This window comes from Bacillus rossius, chromosome 1 (assembly GCF_032445375.1).
Source record: "Bacillus rossius redtenbacheri isolate Brsri chromosome 1, Brsri_v3, whole genome shotgun sequence".
NCBI classification, from domain to species: Eukaryota; Metazoa; Arthropoda; class Insecta; order Phasmatodea; family Bacillidae; genus Bacillus; species Bacillus rossius.
The window spans coordinates 81183390-81201803 of NC_086330.1; the positions used below are offsets into that span (position 1 = coordinate 81183390).

General features: G+C 37.6%; 1 long non-coding RNA gene across 1 annotated transcript in view; it reads left to right on the plus strand.

The window, feature by feature from the left end:
- LOC134529254 (uncharacterized) overlaps positions 1-18414 on the plus strand; it is a 132477-nt gene that overhangs the window by 11514 nt on the left and 102549 nt on the right. Inside the window, exon 2 of the long non-coding RNA XR_010074513.1 lies at positions 2578-2699. This is a non-coding gene — a long non-coding RNA (uncharacterized LOC134529254). The remainder of the gene's footprint in view (positions 1-2577; positions 2700-18414) is intronic.

Here is an 18414-nt window from a genome sequence, read left to right on the forward strand (position 1 = left end):
ATCAGTCTTAAAATGGGTATTAATACTTCATAATTTTATCAGGCAAACATTCAGTCGTATTACACAAGACGTTACACGGGACTACCAGGATTTTATCGAGTTAGAAACGATGAAGTTAATATTCCAAATAGAAGTTCACGACAGTCTTATTAAATATAGTCGAACGATTTAAATTATATCGAAACAAAGTGTTGTTACTGGTACTTTAATCCAATCATAGAATTTGTAATAATGGTATTAAACAGAATTCAATAAGTGAATTATAACTAACCAAGACTGCAGATAACTATTAAACGTACTATGCTTGATACGTATTAGTTACAGATTCACAAGTTCATCACGGAACGCAAAAATTCACACAGTTATACTTATTTCAATTCTCTTGAACATCTTCTGGATATAACAATTCAGTAAATAACCAAATCACTTCTTTACTATAATTAATTATCTTTGATTATTTAACTTGGCTGATAAACTCACATGTTAACATTTTTCAGCCATATTGAAAAACTGTACTAATATTTTCAATAATCACACATTTAAAATCAATATGTTTGGCTAGTAAATATCTCCTTGGCAGTCATAGAAAACTTGCCATGGTACCTCACAAAGAAACCATATTTATGTTCTGCTGTTACTTACTATTCTGAAAAACATATAAAATTTAAAATTATCATATATACCTTCTAGCATTAAACAGTAATCCATTAAATGTCATAACTTCAATTATCACAATTAAAAACAGTTTCATTATAGATTGAGCTTGGTACAGATATTTTAATTACAAAGAGAAATATTTATCAGTATCAGCAATTAAAGTTGTACTTTGGTTAATTGTCGAGCCTCCTGGTGTTAAAATTAAAAAAAAAATTATTCGGTATGCATGTAGGACATCTAGTGATTCACTTTTAATGTTTAATATATACATTTTAACCACGCGCAACCATGCCTGTGTTTGAAATGGTTAGCTCCTGCTTTTCATGTGCGCACAATTGGCACTGTGACATCACTGATGACAGCTCACAGTTGCATGCCCTCCATAGAAAAGAGAGGGAGGGATAGAAAGGCCACTCTCTGAATAACAGCTAGAACGCTATTTGCAGCGCTGTTGTGGCCGTGCACAGTACTAACCGTATAAACATTGGTGGAAGAATGACCTAAGTAGCTATTTATGCTAAAACCACCTATGTCACAAGCTAGCATTACTATTGAAGTTTGCAATCACATCTACAGCATTAAGAGGGTGGAGAGTTTTCATCTTCAAGACGTTTATTCTCTGTATCCATTCATTGTATATCGTTTCTTCGTAAACTGGGAAGCGGTGTCTAACAGCAAATTTACCATCGCAACCAGGCACACAGCATTTTCGTACACGTGGTGGCATTGTATTTAACTTAATACGTAATTTCATACTCAATTTAACAATCTTACCTCAATGAAAATATGACCACTAAATAATTGAATAAATAAACGCCAGATATTTCCAGTTTCCACCTACGAAGCAATAAGCAAGTAGCACGCAAATAACCTAAAGTCCTGAACAAAAATACGAAAGAAAAATTGCCGCCATTACAAATGAGCTTTGGCAACGAATTGTAAACGAACATTGAGCAGTGAGCACACTAGCGCTCTTACGGCCGTGCACACAAACAAAACGTTGTTCAAGCATCTCTCTAATTAGTGCACATCCCGTGATGCCCTCTAAGACATATTGGTGAATGCTTGCACTGGTGCTTTACCACCTTGACTTACCTATAACTTTTTAAATAAATATATACGAAATAATACAGTTAAAATATTTATCAGGTCGCAAGGAAAAACTGATTCTTGTGTTACCAACTTACTTGAGTAATACTTTCAATATACCAGAACGATATTTATTACACTTTAGTAGTGTTTAGTAATCAATGAATTTCCTTTGCTATAACAGAAAGAACATTTTTTCAGTTAATTCTTGACGCTGCTATCAGTTTTTTGTAAATAATACTAATTCACGAGTAGGTAAGTTTAATTAAACGAGACGTTCAATTTTGTATAATCTATTTTTTAAAAAACATGTTGGTGAAGGAAAAAAATGAGTTTATTTTGGAGGTTAAGTACTAAGATAAATGTTATGAAAAGTATTTAATTCTCCGAGACTGTTGCGTGGGTAGTGTGTGATCGATTGGCCAGCCAGTGTCAGTGTGAAAGGGAGATAGTGTGGCATGGCAAGAGTATGAGTATATTACGTTAGTGATATTTATGTCAATCTTATCTACTTACATGAAATTTCAAGACTGAAAAGTCATTCAACTGGCAAATAATCGTTAGTATCACGATGACGTCGTTATCGGTTCATTAGTAAATTAAAAACTGTGGCTCATTTTAAAGCGAAAAAGAAATGACGTATACTGGTCGCAGAATGAAACTGCCGCCTGAATTGCGAACTCCAGGTGCACGGTACATCAGGATGGCCGAACTTGCCAGCATTATAGGTACTAATCAGAGCCCTGAGTTGATCCAATACGTAGGCAAAACCAACCAACGTGATACCTCCCACAGCGTGGGGCGGCCAGTTATATTCGCGGTTATTTCCAGGTGACTGATCAACGGGATTTCACGCTAACGTTGTGACGTTCAAGCACAGCTGTCCCGTTATTGCTGACGAGTTCTGGATTCACTGACGGACTGTCACCGTCGTCTGCAACTTCCGCTTACGTGTAGGTATGTGTTATGTTTGTAACCACTAGAGACCTGCAAAGTTCGCGGATTCATTGACCTCTAGGATAGACTCCACAGCCCTTTAAATACTCGCGGAAATGACACCTGTTCATTGGCTACTGACGCGTGAGACGTCTCAACTAGGCTGTCCGTAATTCGGCACTTTCTTGGTTTAGTGTTTCCCATTGACTCATAGTTCCCCGGATAAAATGTGGGCCAATCGCAGAAGCGGTACGAAGGTATAGTTGTTTTGATGCTAGCCTATCGCGAAATGAATCCGCGAATTTTGCATGTCTCAAGTAACCACTTGTAGGTATATCTTATGTAGTCATGTTTTAAGTTATTTCAATTTGTAATGTTTTTAACTTTTTTGGTTTGTGTTCTTTAGCAGTGCAAATGTCTGAATTTTAGTCCCTAAGCTATTAATTTAGGTTAGTTTCGTATTATGAGTTTATGAAGTATGATTTTTCTGTAGTTGTATAGTACTGTGGTTAAGTGTAAGAGAATGCTAAAAGCCCTAACTTTGACATTAAGCCAATAACTAAATTAATAAATAAGAAAACTACTGTCTCCTGGTCGTCAGTCGGCTTTCGGAATACTCGGCAGAGATTTCCGTTTTACTAGCTTAAAACCTTTTTTAAAATGAATTTTATTTCTCTTATTTTTCTTAATTAATTTTTATCTTTAGGCCGTAAAAAAATGTGTTTTTTATAGTTCTTTCAAATAAATTATTTTAAGAAAAAAAACCTTCCTTATTTTGGAGGTACTTGTTTATTGTGTAATGCTGAAATAGGAAATGAACTCTACGTATTTAATGCAGTCCTAAATTCAACCTGAACATATATATGTTTTAAAAACCACAAAATAATAATGGCGCCCTGAAATCCAATCTCACTGACGGTACACCACTTCCATAGCATGGAGCATATAAATAACTCGTAGAGAATTGACACTCACTACTATTGAATATTCGCCATCATCACGCCATGTATCTTCTTGGTATTGCCAAGTGAAATTCGCCTCTTTAAAAGTGATAATTTGAGTAGGCCTACATAATAAAGTTAAACAGTTTAACTTATGTTAATAATTTTTTGAAAAATTCTAGCCCAGACGTTGTGTGCAACCGACTGGTCTCGTTAAGTGATTCCCACGGTTTTAATACTAGCTCGAAATAAACTTTGTGTTTCCGCCCGCAAGACGCAGCACTATACCAGCTCCTTCACTGTTTCTGCAGCGCGCGACTGGAACAGGCTCCCTGCAGAGTTGCGAGGCACAGAAACACTCTCCAGGGGTTCAAATGTGAGGTTGCGAGATACATCGTTCAGAGTCGCCAATTATTTCAAAACCACATAACTATTGTTTCCTGTTCTGTGTTCTTATAATATTTAACGTTATCAACTCTTTTTTTTTTTTTTTTTGTAATTTAGAAGTGCAAAATGTCTGAATTTTAGTTCTCAAGCTATTAGAATTGGTTAGTTTAGTATTATAAGTTCACGCAGTATGATTTTTGTGTATTTGTGTATTACTGTGGTTAAGTGTGAGAAAATGCCTAACGCCTTAACTTCTCCATTAAGTCAATAAATAAATAAGATACCTTAATGTAAAAATATAAGAAGAGTACTGAGGTGTACAAGAATCGATGTCGCATATAGCGACTTGAACACCTGGCTTGCAGCGCCCTATTGGAGAACCCTGCTCCAAGGTTTGGTGTTCTCGGTGTTCCTGCTAATCTCGCACAGGGTGCGGTAGCTGACGCAGCTGAAGCCACCAGCCAGTGGAATCCGTGCACAGAGCAAGGAAGATGAAGAGTTACAACTCAATGCTATAACTACGCTCTTATTCAATACTTTTCTTCACCTAATCGAACGTATTACCTATGTACTCAACGGTGTCGAGGTATACCAGACAAGAGATGTGGGCATGACTTCCGCTATGAGATATATTACCTTTCTTGGAAATTATTGGTTATCAGCGAACTGTGCGATATTTATAAGCAACTTAACAACCGAAAAGTCGTTAACGTTTCAAAAGTAAATGTTGGCAAACTTAAAACACTATGTTAAAATGCTTCATCTTAAGTTTCAAAAAATTAAAAACTGCATAGCCGATAAGTATGAGTGTTGAAAACCCCAAACTTAGTTTCAAATTAAAAAAAAAAAATACACACGGGCATACGTCAGCCATTGTGCACGACAGCCATGCTTATTTCATTGCTAACAATATTATTCAAAATTGTTAAAAATTATTCCAAATTATAAGATTATGACATTATATTCAATACGCTACTTATATAATACCCCTGTTCCATAAATTATTAACTAAGAATAGTTGTAAAATAAATTTTTATTTGTGTTATTGCGTTTAAGAAATTTCTATTTTCTTTACATTTAAAACTTAACTTTTGATGTTGGCATTTCATAACCGCACAAAACATTTTAGTGGCGTATTCCGCCTATTCAGTTGCGCCCACCCTGGATCCTTGGTTATCGGAAACAACGATAACGAAAGAATACAGATGGAGCATTAGCGTCAGACGTGAAGCCGTTTTTAACCCATTTATTTTCTTCTGATTTTTACCAATATGGCGGACATTTGTTTATATTTGTATCAGCTGTTATAGTCTAAAATTTAATCTCAAATACAGGTAGAGCTGACATTTGCTAACAAATGACCACCATATTGGTACGTGTAGTATACTGAAACTTCCCTCCCCATTTGGCTTCACCCCTCCCCATCCTCAGAAATGTCAAGTATCGGACTGTATAGTTCCCTAATCTCTGATCAGCCCCGCCGGTGGATGAGCTGAGGCAGGCGCCGGACTGCAGGCGCTGGAGGACTGGGCGACTCTGGAGGGGGACAGGTGTAGTCGGGCTACGAGATGCACGAGTCATTACCGAGGAATGCAGTCCGCGCTGGGCGGCGCAGGCCAGATTGAGCGATTAGTTCATCCTCGGCCGCGGACAATGGACACAATGGCGGCCTGCAGGTGCTCCGGCCAGGCTTGGACCGCGGCCAGGCGGTGGTCATAGAGCACACACTCGATGGACAGCTCGTGTATTCACCAGTTATTCCGAGCGTGGTGACTCCAGACATCCTCGGCCGCAGATTATTGACACGATGGCGGCCTGCAGGTGCTCCGGCCAGGCTTGGACCGCGGCCAGGCGGTGGTCATAGAGCACACACTCGATGGACAGCTCGTGTATTCACCAGTTATTCCGAGCGTGGTGACTCCAGACATCCTCGGCCGCAGATTATTGACACGATGGCGGCCTGCAGGTGCTCCGGCCAGGCTTGGACCGCGGCCAGGCGGTGGTCATAGAGCACACACTCGATGGACAGCTCGTGTATTCACCAGTTATTCCGAGCGTGGTGACTCCAGACATCCTCGGCCGCAGATTATTGACACGATGGCGGCCTGCAGGTGCTCCGGCCAGGCTTGGACCGCGGCCAGGCGGTGGTCATAGAGCACACACTCGATGGACAGCTCGTGTATTCACCAGTTATTCCGAGCGTGGTGACTCCAGACATCCTCGGCCGCAGATTATTGACACGATGGCGGCCTGCAGGTGCTCCGGCCAGGCTTGGACCGCGGCCAGGCGGTGGTCATAGAGCACACACTCGATGGACAGCTCGTGTATTCACCAGTTATTCCGAGCGTGGTGACTGCAGACATCCTCGGCCGCGGACAATGGACACAATGGCGGCCTGCAGGTGCTCCGGCCAGGCTTGGACCGCGGCCAGGCGGTGGTCATAGAGCACACACTCGATGGACAGCTCGTGTATTCACCAGTTATTCCGAGCGTGGTGACTGCAGACATCCTCGGCCGCGGACAATGGACACAATGGCGGCCTGCAGGTGCTCCGGCCAGGCTTGGACCGCGGCCAGGCGGTGGTCATAGAGCACACACTCTTTGGACAGCTCGTGTATTCACCAGTTATTCCGAGCGTGGTGACTCCAGACATCCTCGGCCGCAGATTATTGACACGATGGCGGCCTGCAGGTGCTCCGGCCAGGCTTGGACCGCGGCCAGGCGGTGGTCATAGAGCACACACTCGATGGACAGCTCGTGTATTCACCAGTTATTCCGAGCGTGGTGACTCCAGACATCCTCGGCCGCAGATTATTGACACGATGGCGGCCTGCAGGTGCTCCGGCCAGGCTTGGACCGCGGCCAGGCGGTGGTCATAGAGCACACACTCGATGGACAGCTCGTGTATTCACCAGTTATTCCGAGCGTGGTGACTCCAGACATCCTCGGCCAAGGACAATGGACACAATGGAGGCCTGCAGGAGCTCGGGCAGGCTTGGACCGCGGCCAGGCTATCCGCGCCATAGAACCACTGGCGTGGTTATAGAGCATACGCTTGTTAAGGCACCTCGTGTATTTACTATGGTGATCCTGCGGTGGATCGCCATTGTCTTCCGCAGAGCGTGGGTGATAGGATAACACGACACTGAATCCTCAAGCCGGAAATAAATTTTTTCATAAGTGGGATGGATCACGTGACCTTTGACCTACAAGGTAATCGAATTAATTAAATCTCATAGCTCTTATTGTGATTTGCAGGTTCAGAGCTATGAAGGGGGGAGGAGGGAGTCTGCCTCGGACACAGACCAAAAAAGTGTCAAATATAAAGCTAATAGAAAAAAATGACTTTTTATAATAGCTACCCATATATTGATTTTAATCATTATCAATAACCATACGTAGTTAGATAAAATTTAGCTTGAAAGGCGTTCAACCTTTTTCTTAAATTTAGTCTAGTCGCTTACATGCTACACAAAGATCATGTTACATAAACCTACAACTATACTAAAATAACTTTATCTCAACCTAATAACCATACAACGGAAATGCAGCAATTTTAAAACACTGAATAACATAAAACAAATTAAAATTCTATTGGCTACTAACATTTGTGAAAACATTTTGTAATTTTTTTGTTTGATATCTTAAGTGTAAGCAAAAAATTAATTCTATCATAAATTAATAACTAACAAATGAATCTTGGTCATATAATCTGTAGAGTTTCCAGCTCACCGCAGTGCCATTCGCTAAAAAGGTGGGCGGTTGAGGCATTGTTTAGACCAGCCAAGTCCTGTAAACAAGCCAAATTATCCGTCCAGTGACAGGACAGACTCGACTTCAATCACTTACAGTCAAATGTTTGCATCTCATACTCTCCGCGTCCATCAGTCAAACTCGCTCCAACCTTAAATCTTCGTCCGTCGTGTCACGTGATTGGCCAGTCCACGTCCAGAAAGAGGGCGCCCTCCTCGAAGGGCGTTGAACCAGTAATAAGCAGCATAAGAAATGGGCGATGTTCGCCCCTGCCAGTCATTTGTTTAGGAGGTAATGTTAGCTCGCGATGATGAATGTTTTAGAATGTTTTCTTGGGGAAGGTAAACGTGCGTAGATTTGCGTGTGAACTAAAACTAGCGTTGTCCTTAACTGGCGTTAACACCTGGTTATCTTGTGTAATTTAATTTCACTTACGTTGCGACCCTACCGCATAAATATTATCTGAACAGGTTTTAGTTATTAACATTTAGTTTTAGTGTGTTATTTCATACATGTAAATAAGGAATTAATATTCTAATTCGTGACATGAGAAGATTATTGAGGTGAAGTAAAGAAGGTCGCTTATTAGTCATGCACTTGCGTATCAAGATTGGTAGACTAAACACCATGGACATAGGAAACCCCATTAGCTGTGCGAAAAACGGAAGCTGTAACTGCTGACTCTACAGACATAACATTAGTTTTTACATGTCAAATGCTTAAATGACTTCAAGACAAACAAAAACTTTAAGGAATTTATATAAAAATTCATAGGTATGGAAAAAAATACAAAGAAATGAGGGGAGGCAAAATTATGAACAGCATTCATTTAACTCACACAAACATGAGTTCACATCATAAACGCACAAGTCACATTGTTTGGATACAGAAACTATTTACCGAGACGATTCACTTTGTTAATTTGTTCATCGAAATTTGGAATAATGTAAATATTAATGCGCTCCTACTTAGGTTGTTCAGTCTTTTAACAGTAGCAGTCTATATTATTCAGACAGTGACGTACATTCCGATTACAAATGTCACTAGAGAATGTCGGTTCTGCATCTAAAGATAACTCCATCCAGAAGCCCACACAGAATTTAATTTTGTTGGAGAGGAAAAAGGGATGGAAAAGGAAGGGGGTGGGCTAGAACCTCTTGGCCTAGTTCTTGCTTTCAAATTATTTCCTTTTTTGGTGGGAATGATAAGATTTTTTTGGGGGGTTTCTTATGATTTCTGGGGGCAGTGGGTGATATCTCTCCCATATACCCCTCTCCCTAGGGAACGCCACTGACAACATATCGTCAAAACTTGTTTCCCAGCCAAAATAGCATGAAGAAGATATAATGATTTGTGGACGCAAAACATTTCCGTGATAAATTATCTTTAACTATGAAAAAAAAATAATTCCTGAATAGGTGATGAAATCTGACATTACCTACTTAATATTCCGTAGATAAAGAAAAGTGTACATATGTTTCTTATACTATTCGCAATGGGGAAAACAAATAATAGTCCGTGTTTATTGTCTTCTTATTATACGGTTATTAAACTCCATGCGTTTAAGATGAATAGATGGGCCTAGTGGTGAATTTATTGCTGAAACGTTGCGACCGTTTAATCTTTCAGATATACTGCACCCAATGTAACTTCGTTTGTTTCAACCACGATATATTAGGAAGATATCAAAGAAATACTACCTACTGTAGCTGTTACCGTGGTGCGACTTTCGAAAAATTTTATATAGTTTTCGAATCATGGTCCATAGACCCCAAAACTATCGTCAACTAAAAGTTTATATATATATATATATATATATATATATATATATATAAGTTTATCGCAATTTTGTGGACACGATAACTGTCGCAATTTTAGACAAATCACTTCCAAACTGATACATAAAATCAAGCAGAAGAAAATCTCGGTCGAGTTCGTTAATGGGTAATATCCGTCCAAAGAAGTAAAAATAGGGAAGGTTTTTAAACAAAAGAAAAATCGCCGAAGCTCTTATAATATTAAAAATATCACATCCGTTTGAAAGAATAACTCGTAGGAGTAATACCAAAATCTTTTGTCTAAATAAGTTATTGATACTACCAATAATAACTGCAAGGGGTTCAAAAAAATCAGGGGTTTGAGGACAAAAATTTCATAACTCCCTTCGTAAACACATCGAGTTTGAACAATTTTTTTTATTAACCTATAATTTTTATCTAAAACTTTAGTTTGAAACAATTTTTCATTAGATAAACCATTGCTACAAGGGTTGAAAAAAATTAGGGATGGAATTAAAATAAAATTATAACTCCCTTAGTAGGTACACTAACAAATACGTTCAAATTGTTTGTAAATCTTATAATTTTTATCTAAAACATTTGCCAGAAACAATTTTTGGTAAGACGAGCCATTGTTGCAGGACGTTGAAAAAATAAAGTGCTAGAATTTTTAAAAAAATGCACTATTTTCGTATAATGCACACTGCTAAAACCGTGCTATTTTATTGTAAAACCTTAAATTATTATCTACAACTTTTGTCTGAAATATTTTTTATACCACCAACTATTACTGCAAGAGGTGGAATAAAAAAGGGTTCGAGGACAAAAAAAACCATAACTTTCTTCGTAGGCACATCGAATTCGTACAGATTTAGTAAAAATCATATAAATTTTATCTAAAGGTTTTGTCTGAAACAATTTTTGATAATATAGACCAATTGCACGGAGTTGAAAAAACCTGGGGTTGAAATAAGAAAATAAATAAAACTTCCCTTCTATGTACTATATTGTTTAATATTTATTTTTGTTTAACTTTTTGAATATTGTTGAAAAAATTTGTTTAAAGTAAATTTTATGTAACAAACAGTACTGCAAGTGGTGGAAAAAACAAGGGTAGAAAGACAAAAAGAGGAATTTTTTATTTAATTGATCCAGTATCAAGTCCGTTATAATTTATTTAAATACTTAACCTGTAACATTTTTTTTGGTGAAGAAAACTATTTATTAAAAACTATTTATTTATTTAAATAAAAACATTAAGCTTCCTTAGTATCAATTTTATTCGAGGTTATTTTTTAACTATTTTAATATTACCTGAAACATTTATCCAAATAATTTTTTTATATAACGACATATTAGTGTCAGATATTAAAAATAGTTTTTAAAGGTAAAAAATAAATGGCATTACTATCATAATATGAAATCCGTTACGAAATTCATTGCTGGATGCATTGAGGAAAAACATTCAAAATATTAACGCTGCTTCTAATAAGAGAAAATGTTTAATCGATCTTTCTTGAATATTGACGAACTTATAATAGGGTGTTATTTATATTAAGTTCTTAAAATGTTCCAAGCGTTTATGAAAGTTTCTAAACATTTCCAGAAGTAGGTTTTTCGAAATCTAGTTACACGTGTAGGCTGTGCCGAAAGAGTTTCTTTTATTAATGGACTTAAAAAATGACTTATTATCTCATATATACAGTAATTTCTCTATTTTTATACTCAACAATTTTATTTAAAGTTTATACCCGTTTAAAAACTGGTTATTTAAAAAAATTTATTTGAAGAATTGTTGTTTTCTTTGTATGTAATACGCTTGGGATTGTAGAATGACATTTTGTTTTAGTCTATATGCAAACTTGTATCTCTGCAGACTTACGTTACTTTCAAAGATAATATTGGGTTTCTTATGTTAACAGGAAATACGTTCGGGCAGGTCAGACCTTAGTTTGTAACAAACAGCCGCTGCTTTATCTCATTAATTGTAATAAAGACATACCTGCACGTACGTATTTTAGTACAAAGAAACGTGGTGCGTGCTGCTACCTATGAAGAGGTAGTTGTACTTGAAGTAGTATCCCGCAATCACGCTTGGTAGCAGCACAGGCTTGCTACCATCCGCGTCGATTGAAATTTTAAATCGGCTTTTAGGATTATCATATGAATCCCTAAAGATAATTTTTTTTTAACTTTAATCTCAACATGTTTTTACAATTTTAAATCTAAAAAAATATTTGCAGTAGGTACTTGTATTTGCAGGCGAAAGTGATACCTACCATAAACCTTTACCTTCTCATTTATGATTTAAAATCACCGGACAATTCTTAAAACTTTATTTTAAAGTACCGGTACCTAATAATATTTAAATATACCATATTTAAAAACCGTTATATAGCGGTGAAATAGTGTGACGGGTGCTTAATTAAGTTAAATTAAACACATAATAGTTTACACGATTTTCTTGTTACGTACATTGACCATACGCAAGTAAACGAATCTTTATACTTTTCGCGTACTTCCTGTTGAATTCACGTTGCCATTTTTAAAAACTTTTTAAGGTTATAGGTGAAATGAAAAATTTTATTATTATTTAATAACTCATGAATTTGGTTTCACTTTATATTTTACTGGTATTAATAAATTTAATATGTAACAAAATTAAATTAAAAACATGTTTATAAGGAAATTTCAACACACATATGCTCATACATACCGATCATAACTACAAAACAAAGGAATAATAATAAAGTAAATTGCCGTAATTTCGTGTGGCAGCAATATAGTGTTAAAAAAATGACTAATCTCAGCTTTATATATTATTTTCAATTTTTCAATAACATTAGTTGAAAAATAAAATGTAAACAACCTGTTCGTCTGGCTAATACCACGCGAAAAAAGCAAACATTTAACCCGTCCTTATTCGTCAAGGGCAAGTGAAGTACGTAATGTCGCTAGTACACAACTGCATAAATGAGATCGGACACAGCCTATGTAAAATAAAGTAATATTAGTATAAATATGAGATAAAAATGTTAACTAATTATTTCATAGAAATATATCAAACACTAGTAATTACATAATTAAGGTACGTAATAACGGGAAGAAACTATTCTGAGAACTACAGTCTGTTCCAGCAAATATAACAACCAAATTCTGGAAATCGTTATCGTCCACAATTGCACAAAATTCAAATCAAACATTGCCTGTGATACACCTCTTCCAGCTGACAACATATTAAGGACAAGCAGTTTCATATTTTAAACCCTCTTGACCGAAATAAAACACTTAGCAAGAAATCAAAACCATTCATAAATTTTGAATCCACTCTAACAAGACGCCGGGCTTGAGCGTTCTCGCAAAATATATTTTGGTGTTGTGTAATAAAATAGGAAGAATGAAAGAGCACTTCAGTTGTTCGCGGTTAGAAGAAACGCTTATTAAATCCAAATTAATTGATTCTATTCTGTATTTATAAATCCTTTGTGTTCTTCTATCGACTCAATTTTTTTTTCTAAGCTAACTAAACATAAGTGAATTTGTTTGGGAGGAGTGTGGGTTAGGGAAGACAACAAGTGCGTCTCAGACCGAAGCCTATACGCCTAATCACAATGGGTTTCAGCCAAGCAGAAAGGGTATCTTGCATCATGTGGTTTGTTTGGGGATTGGCCGGCCATGGCAGCGATTGATGCCATGAATAACTCCCCTAACTTAAATCTAGACCATAACTAAGTAAGTTTGTAAAACCTGCATATACACAGAAATAAACCTGGGCTCATTCACGCGGAGTTAATAGTGCAAGAAATGATCAGGCAGGTTCGGTACAGGACAAGAAGAGTTGGTCAGGGGCAGAAAGTTTCAAGCATGGGGTGGGGAGCTTGGACATTGCAGTCCTCAATGGTGTTTGTGCTCGTCTGGATTTCTCCCGACTCATAGGCGTAATCATTGGGTGGGTCTGGTGTACTCAGGACCAGCCATAAGGTCTGACAACTCTCACAAGTATTCTTTCCTGTGGTCACAACTCACAAGTACCTACCGTAGAGTGAATATAGAAGTAGAGCGAAGGCGAGGGTGCTCAGTATTTATTTGTTTGTCAATTTATTTATTGGTGGCGATGTTAATCACATTCAAATAATTTGAACCATTGTAAATCATATTAAAAAATAAAGTATAGATTAAATTATTTGATGACAAAGTAAGGAAAATAGAAAAAATAAACTTGAGTGCTAACTAAATATTCAAAGATAAAAGCTAAACAGAAAACCCATTTATTTTTAGTTCGAAACAAAGCATAGGCATACACACAGGGCCATCGGGAGACACCAGAGACCCAGGAGAAAATAATTTCTTCGAACCCCCTCCCTATTATTTAATGTACACATTTTCAAATGCCATGGTTAAAAATAATATATAACTACTGTAAACGTTACCGTGGTCATAACTGCATACTTGAGATGTGTTTATCACATAATTTGTAAAGTTTCCCATTAATTCTATTCAGGGGTGCCCATCCCCCACAATGATGAAGGCGCATTTAAATTCCCCCCTTATCCTCCCTCCTAAAATAAAAATATAATTACATAGGGAATTTTTGTGATAGTGTCCAACCAGGTGATCCGGGCCCCTAAAACAGGAAATTTTAGAAAATTTGTTATACAAAATCGTCTTTTAATGCAAATATAACACTAAAATATTAAGCAAAATATTGCAATTTATGGGCAATTAATACTAAATGATAATTTTTTGTAATTGTATGTTTATTTATTTTTTCTGATCCCCCTCACCAGGTGTTTGTTGTTCCCCTCCCACAAATTTTTTTTCAATGGCGCAACTCGTACCATATTCTCCCTCTCCTCAACCTAACCATCCCCATGTGGGTGGCCCCGATTCTATTAGTAAAAGACCTGTAATTTTCGTTCTATCAAAGTAAACCAAACAATTAAAAAAATCTGAAAATCACTGAAGCCTCCCTAGTGCCCCCCCCCCCCCTTTCACACCCTCCCTCCAGCGACGCTGAATACACCTACTGTAATTAATGGACATGGCCAACATATACCATGACGACAAACCCTTGACGCAGGCTGTAGACAAATCAGTATCAAGGATTCCTACTGAAAAAGAAAATGGTGGTAAATACTTGGTGTAGTAAAAAGAAAGCTGTGAATAATTTCATAACGAACAAAGTAATAAGCTTACATCACATCTTAACTAATCCCATTCAAAATACTCTCCTTGACTAGCGATGTATACTTGTGCCGATGTTGATTCCATGATTGGATGTGGATTTGTTCGACCAAAAATTCGCGGATCAGAAGCGAGGTGTGGCCCTGCGCGTTGTGATGAAGGAGGAAGCCCCTGACGGATTTTTCTGGTCTTCTCTTCGCAAAAAAAAAAAAATGTTAGTCCATTGTTTGAAATACATGATTAGAGATACCTAAGAAAATTTTGCTCTTTCATTAAGTCGCAAGTTAGAATAAAAACCTTCACACTCTTCGCACTGTGTTCGTGATTGGAACGCAGTTATTTGGACACGCCCCTCTACGACCACGAGACAACTATACCCAGCTAGGAGAGAAGTACGAATCCGCCAGTGCCAAATAACAAGTATAAAAAGAACTACGCCAGTTGGAAAGCAAACTTGACTTTGAAATCTACCCTGACACTAGACGAATCCGCAAATTTCCGAACCTCTATCCATGATTCGCGACAGACACGGTAAACACGACCTCACACTTCCGGCTCTGGAGACCGACTGACAAGTCGCAAATTGTTCAAACTCGACACTGACTAGATAAATGGATCAGGCTATCGAGCTCATGACATCAAATAGTTGTTGCGTCAGCAGTTGCTCCTGTAAGAATGCGTTTACTGTATGTTTTGATCACACCTCGTAATATTTGTAACATGTCCACCTCGACGTTGTTACACCAGGTAACTGCGTGCACCTTGGGATGTTGGTATGCCTGGGTCGGACGACCCTAACCTAAACTGCAGCCAGGTGCGGCGAGGCGGGAGAAGCTGCCCACTTCGAGCTTCGAGGCGCTGTGACACGGGAGCCACACTATACTTAGACACACACAACTTAGAACAGCCATAAATTAGAATTGTCGAAAATATTCACTTAACTTAGAACTGCCATTAGTAAAAAAAAAAAAAAAAAAAAAAAATTAAGTGTCAGTGATTTTAGATTGCATAAATATAGGTACAATTATTTATTATTAATGTAAATATTAGTAATCAATAAAACATTTATTATAAAAACTTAATTGAGCTGTACCTTACGAACCCAGTTCTCCCCATTTTATAAACTGTAACAATATAATAAAATGGTAGATAAACTGACTACACATCTGCATGAATTTGGTCCATTAACTGACTTTCCGTTGGAGCGTAAACTACGAATTGCAAATAAAAATACTTCAATATTTTGTGCAGAATATTTTTTTACGCAAGCAGCAAGGAATAATACCCAAAATAAAAATGAATAACTCGAAGAAGCAACGAGTGACACCCAGACTCTCCGATGCAGAGAGACGTCGGCTGTATCGACTAGAAAGGAAGAAGCCCAGAGAAATGCCATGGACTCGGCCAGGCGGCCCGGAGTGGCGAGCGCGCACCACGCAATACGACCCTCGAGCTGCAGTCGTCTGCATCGGCCCGACCCAGCGATAACGCATCAGATATAGAATCAATAGACGTGGCCAACCCAGGAGAACAAGAAAATCACAACACTGCAACATCTAGTATTATTTTTAATAAAAAAGGGATTGATTTGGGGGGGGGGGGGGGAGAGGGAGGGTGAGATAGAGAGAGAAAGAAAGAGAGAAATAATATATCCCCAATTCTCCGGTCTGCTACTGTGTGTATGTATTCTTTTATATTTTTGTATTGCGTCATTTGCTTTTGTATCCTAAAGATTTTATTGCTCTTTTATGTAAGTAAATTAGTTGATTTTTGTTTTGTTTTTATAAGTTAAATGTAAGAAAATGTATTGTTTGACTTTAAAACCAATTATATATAAATATAATTACTAAGTAATATTTTTATTTAGAACGAAGTTTATATCTTATATATGTATCCAGCACTGATAATTGTTTACATTCTACGTAACTAATAGAGCAATCGGACAGTTAAATGTTCTAATTATTTGCAATTAACTTAAGCAGAACAAGTATTAACTATGAAAACAGTTTTTTCAGTTTTTATTGTACACAGGATTACCAGTATTAACACACAGTTTCGATTAGAAAGGCAAACTCCCCCCTCCATTTCCCCTATTAAATAACTGCATTATGATTTGTAAAAGCAGATTTGAACATTTATTTTGATTCCGAGAGTAAGAAATACTTATTTAAACTTACATAAAGTTTAAACAAGTGGGTGCAAAATACATCATTCTGTCTCGACAATAATTTCAGAACCAAAACCGGGAAATTTATGGGCAAAGTTCACGTAGATGTAGAGTCGGTATATCTACCATTTAATTATATTATTTATTCAATTTAATTTCTTTTAAAAATGTTCTGTTATTTAGATGTTTATCATGTCAGGATTTTAGTTTTTAAGTTATTCGGTTAGAGAGCTAAAAATTAGTCTACCTACTGTACTTTTATGTAACTTGATATTTGTATATTTGGGAGAATGCTACGAGTCTCCACTTCACCATAAAGTCATTAACTAAATAATAAAATAAAAACAGATTGAAACTCGGACATGCAAACTGCTGTAAGAGTTTAAACAAATGCGTCCGGTGCACCACACTCCTGTTGGCCAGGCCACAAATGTCGTTACGGTGCAGTTGCGCGCCAGGTCTTCATCAGTCCAGGAGTAATGTCATAACTTAGAAGCACAACACTTAATAATACACGATACATAATATTCTAAGTTATGAATTTCTAAGTTGTGTTTTTCCAAGTTATGATCGTTCTAACTTATGGCAGTTCTAAGGTATGTGTTTTTTCAAGAAGCCTAAGTTATCAATGTTCTAAGTCGTGTGTTTCTAAGTGATGTGGGGATACCATCAGTCCATGGATCAGACCAAAGAGCGCCGGTACTGGACAGTGGTAGAGATGATGTCTAATTTATTACCACCGAGGTCACTGAAGTTCCCGGTAAAAACGTTCGGGCAAAACCCGCAAAGGAAAGGTTCCTACCCCCTAATGAGGCATTTCCGGTCGCGCTCACTCGAGGCGCTGGAAGGGGAGCACCGGGAAGTAGTTATATCCAGTCAAGGTCAACCACGTGACTATTCTGCTTAATTTCGTGGCTGCTTGCGTACGTTTTGGTAATTTTCTTATATTACTTGGGCTTCAAGTCTAGACGCAACAGCGAGGTCATTTGAAACGGAAATGCGGAACCACACAAGCCAGGGATGATAAGGAAGGACATCTGCCTTGGGCTACACGGAGGACACGTCTCAATCTTTTCCGAAACAGAAAAAATACCATAAATGTTGTCCAGGATTCAAAGTCGGTATTTATTTTCAGGAATGCGTCTCCAGAGTCTTACTGTTTCGCTGCTTCGGTCGGTTACACCATTTGTATTTCTCAGTCAGCATTCGGAAAAATTAAGAGCGTGCATCAGATGGAGTTAAACTTTCTAATACAGTCATCCAGGATTCGGAAGATTACTACTATACTTTTACACGTTTAGCATTTCTGTTGACGCATTAAAAGAATTTAAATGTTGGTGAACATTTTAAATGCATAACATTTTGAAAATATCAATCGAAAGTTGCTTTAAAAGCATACTGTAATTGCCATTTTTAGCCATTTTCAAACGGCGTTGTAGCCAAGAAATATAGGCACATCTCCATTCTGTTTTAATAGGCAAAAACTGTATTTATTCGCCAGAAACTTTGTCGCTTTGTCCCC